Source organism: Pristis pectinata, chromosome 30, assembly GCF_009764475.1.
Source record: "Pristis pectinata isolate sPriPec2 chromosome 30, sPriPec2.1.pri, whole genome shotgun sequence".
NCBI classification, from domain to species: Eukaryota; Metazoa; Chordata; class Chondrichthyes; order Rhinopristiformes; family Pristidae; genus Pristis; species Pristis pectinata.
The window spans coordinates 24,678,465-24,683,711 of NC_067434.1; positions in this window are offsets into that span (position 1 = coordinate 24,678,465).

The window sequence follows — 5,247 nt, forward strand, 5'->3', positions numbered from 1 at the left end:
TAAAGGACGTAATGACGTGGTTGAAGAAGGCAGAAGAAGAAGGAGAGAGAGAGAGAAGGGAGAGAGACACCAGCCTGCTTGTTTTCTCTATCGATGGATGAGAAACAATAACTGGGTTTGCCACTGAAATCCATGTATGGAAGTTGGAAGTAATCCGGTGGAGTTCACTTTGTTGCTGACCTGTAGAAGGAAACAGGTATTTGTGTGTGGACGACCACGGTTCGGATGCTTTTCGGGGTGAGGAAGTCACTACCGAGTAAACACTGGAGTGTCGTTTGGGTTCCATCGTGGAACATTTGGATTTCGTAAGTACTCTATGTTTTTCTACATCTACATCTTATCTTCAGACAACGGTGGTTGTTGAAGAAGCCCTTGCTCATGTTTCACCTTATGGCTTGCGGAACTGAACTTTAAGAACCATTCCGGAACTAGGAGTTTTGGACTTTGTCACACACACACATGACGAGTTTAGTTTTGGGGTTAATGTTCAAGGTTTAACATTTTTGAATTCTAACATACTAACATTTTTACTTTTATTTTACGTATTATCATAAGTAGTGATTAATAAAATAGTTTTTAACACTGAATCATGCTCAGTGTGTTTCTTTTGTTGCTGGTTTGTGACAACACTCTCCTGCACCAAATTCCTAAAGGGATTCTGTCACTTTTTTGCCTATAACTATCATGTACTTCCTTTTCCTTGGATACCCCTTGTCATCCAGGGTTCCCTAATCTTGCCTTTCAGCCTCACAGGAATACATTATGAACTCTCACCATCTCCCCTTTAAGAAGACTCCCACTTGTTGGGTGTTGTTTTACCCACAAGCAGCTGCTCCTAATCTACTTTTTGCCAGGTCCTTCCTTAGGTTGTTGAAATCAGCTCTCTCCTGATTTGCGACCCTAACATACAGACCATCATTATCTTTGTCCATAACTATCCTGAAACTTCACTGTTCTCAAAATGCTCACCACTGACACTTTCACCACTTGCCTGGCTTCATTTCCTAAGATTGAATCCAGTAGAACCCTTTCTCTTGGAGGACTATCTCCTGGATGCACTTTGCAAATTCCTCCCCTCGCACTAAGACAGTCCCAGTCAATATTGGGGAAGTTAATATCCCCACCACCATAACCCTGTTGTTCTTGGTCCTTTGTGATTTGTCTACATATCTGCTCCTGCTGACTGCTGAGGGGGGCAGGGCTGGAATATAAACGCAGCACAGTGATCACCCCTGTCTTATTTCTAAGTTCTACCCATATGGACTCATAGGAAGTATTTCCAAGCCATCCTGAATACTGTCATAATGTTCTCCCTAATCAATATGGTGATGTCCCTTTTATCCTCTTACTTCCCAGCCTATCACGCCTGAAACTTCCACCCTGGAACATTGAGTCATCAGTCCTGCCCTTTTTTCAACCATGTTTCTGAGATTGCGATAATATCATAATTCCATATGCTGATTAGTGTTCCAAATTCATTCGTCTTACCCGTCAGACTCCTTGCATTAAAATACATGCAGTTTAACTTTTCTGCCCCATCTACTTTTCCTGCAGGACTTGCTTGGTTTATATTCTAAATTTGACTCCAACTCCCCACACTGTATCTGTGTCCCCTGCCAATCTGTGTATGGAGCCAAAGGATATACTGTAGGTGTGGTCTGAAATGAGTTCTTCCCATCTGTATTTATTAAGGAGAAGGACATCATAGTTGGAGAATTCGTGGAGAGTTTGATGAAATTCTAGAACAGGTTACAATTAAACAGGAGGTATTTGATGTCTTTGTGGGCTTGTAGGTGGATAATTCCCCAGGGACGGATGAGATGTAGCCCAGCTTGTTGCGGAAAGTGAGGAAGAAATGATGGGCAATAGCTTAAAGAGAAGCATGTTTGAAAGATGTTGCTCAAACGTGTAGTGATCTGAGGAGCCCATTAGAGGGAAGCATTGTAATGCAATCCAGCCCCAAATACAGATGCAGCAAGTTCCAGGGAGCAGCAGCAACTTCTGCACGAGGGATTGAAAGCTACTGCAATCCCTGAAATTTTAGATCTTCGAACAAATATGAACTGGCCACTTCTTTAAAGAAAAAGACAGAGATACTGGGTTGAAACATGGCTTCAAAAATAACTTTTCAGCTGGAGAACAAGCTGAACCAAAGAGTCTAGGAAATCCAACTGTGTTAAATCGAGATTAGCAGCAGATTTTAAATGTTGTACAGCTGGTGAGTTACTAACATGGTGCAGAGAAAGAAAGCCTTTTGCTTTGCAGTGGAATGCACCTGAACGGAAACTCACACACAGGAATCTCCCACCACCCAGGATTAGGCAGCTGGAGTAACTTGTAATCACAGTTAGCAAAAAACAAAATGCTGGAGAAACTCAGCGGGTCAGGCAACATCTGTGAGGGAGATGGGCAGTTGATGTTTTGGGTCGACACCCTTCCAACTGTCAATTTCCCTCCACAGATGCTGCCTGACCAGTGTAGTTCTTCCAGCATTTTATTTTATTGCTCCAGATGCCAGCATCTGCAGTCTCTTGTGTCTCTAGAATCAGTTACTTTATTAAATGCCCCAGAAAATTCATGCTCTAAGATGCCAGAAGTCCACCAAGGGCATTAAGAGGGAAGTATGTTCATATGGTCCCCCTGAGTCTTCCTGTCTTTTGCTGGATCTGTCTCCAGATCAAAGGAGAGATTGACAACAACCCCAAGCACTCCCACAGTTATCTCCACTATACTCCCCTCCCCTCCCCCCCCATCTCTTGTAAGGACTCCATTCTCTCAGTTTCTGTTGTATCTTCAGACTTTCCAAATAGGTGTCTCGCAGATGTCCTCCTTTCCTAATTGTGGCTTCTACACCACCATCGTGGACAAGGTCCCTGACATCTCTTTTCTGCACCTCTGCTCATGCCGCTATCCTCCTGGATAGAGTTCCTCTGGGCCTCCCCTGAAACCCATCAGCCTCTTCATTCAATAGATCATCATTTGCAGTTTGCACATTTGAAGAGATTTCACCATTGGATGCATCTCCTTCTCCCATCCCCTTTCAGTATTCTGCAGGGACCAGTTCCTTCATTACTCTCTAACCTGCTCTTCCATCTCCACCACCAAATCCCCTCCTCATGTTGCTTTCTCACACTAAACAATTGGACTTCTTCCAACCTACTGCATTTGGTGCTCACAATGTGGTCTTCTCTACGTTGGACAAAGCAAACACTGATTGGGTGATCACTTTGAGAAGCACCTCCGTTCAGTCTGCAGGGTGACCTAAGTTTCTAGTTGTCTGCTACTTTAAATCATGATCCCATTTCAAGTCTGATCCATCCATCTGTAACATGGTTCTAACAAGGCCTGATATAAGGAACACCTTCTGTCTGGACACGTTGCAACCTTCCAGACTCAACATTGAATCCTATAACTTCAAGTAACTTGCTCTGTGCGTCTGTATCAGAATTGGCCTTCTCTTCTATAGCTCATCCATTTGTAATATTGTCTCAGTCTTTCTCTCTCCACCAGCACAGCCTGACCTGCTGGGTGTTTCCTACAGCACTGCTTTTCGTGGCTATGTTCCTTTGTTTGTGTTCTCTCTATACACCTGCATTAAACGTGAGCCAGAGAACGTCAACAACAGCCAACCCTAGCCTCACATCCATTTCCCTCCCTCACTGCAACTTTTGATGAAGGGTCAACTTGAAATGTTACTGGTTTTCTCTCCACAGATGCTGCCTGACTTGCCGAATGTTTCCAGTATGTTCTGCCTCTGTTGGAAATGCTAAACTTGGTCCTTCAGCCAAGTCATTGACCTACACTGACAATAGCTGAGACCCACACACTGATCCATCTAGAATTCCATGTCAAAGCCTGCCAGTAGGAGTATTCCTTTCTTTTCTACTTATTCTCCATCTGTTAACTAACCTTCAATCCATGCAGGACATTTTAACTCCTCAAATCCATGATCTCTATTTTTAGTCAGCAACCTCTGACATGGAATTTCATGGAAGCCTTCTTACTGTCTAAATGCACCATATCCAGTGGCTCTCCACATCAGCTCTAGGATACATCCTCAGATCTCGAATAGATTAGCCAAACAGGGCCACTGTTGTTTCTCATTCTTATTGTCATTTTCTAAGTATCTTGATGTTACAACCTTTACTATAGTGTCCAGTATTTTTCTCTACCACTCTCACACTAAGGTTTTCTGTCCCTCCCTTCGTAAATAATTGGGTCCCATATTCTATCCACCAACCAGTGTGAATCTATAGCATTTTGTAAAATTATCATGAGAATTCCACCTTTCTCCATAGCTATCTCTTTCAAATCTCAGGGACGTTGATCAGGCCTTGGCGATTATTAGTTTTCAGGCAAATTGAGTTTTTTTTTAATGAGTACTTTTTTTTGAAACCTCCTTTGGTTGGAACCCTTGGTTTTCCAGTATCTCTGGGAGATTTGTGTTTCTCTCATAGACAGACAAAGCATTTGTCTAATTCCTGTTTCCTATACCCCCATTATAAATTCTTCTGTCTCTTTATACAAAGGATCCACATTTGCCAGCACCAGTCTCATCCTCTGCACATCTATAGGGGATCTGACAGTCTAATGTTGTTTCTCATTAGTTTACTCTCATATTCCAGTTCCCCATCTTTATTCATTTCTTGCCTATCCATTGCCACATTCTAAAGTACTTGATCCTATAGTTCACCGTTCTTCCTCAGATTTAATGCCATCACTAATTTCTCCTGATTGAGCGAGCTTTTCTGTTGTATTTGTCTGGGAGAGGAATGTTGCAAATCACATGTTATTTCATGAAATACCTGCCAACACCCATCCACTCTCACACCCATTAGTATCATTTACCTATCAAACCTGCCCCTTTTAATGTAAATAAGGGAACCTGGAGGTAAAAGTCCTGGTTTCAGATTCAACTTCACTTTTGAACTTCATGAAAAATTCTATCACTATGGTTATTCTTTCCTAGGGGTCTCTTTACGAGATCATTGCACAGAACATCCATTGCACAGAACATCCATTGCACACTGGAGAGTTTCTCAACATCGTGATCTAAACATCCATCTTGTACATTCCAGGAATTCATCCTCCACTTCATTAGTATCAATTTAATTTGTCCAGTCTAGATAATGTATCCCCACAAATACCATATCACCTAACACACACATCTCCAATTTCCATATTTATTCTGTGCCCTACATCACAATGATTACTTTGAGGCCTATAGAAGGTAATCATGGTAAATTG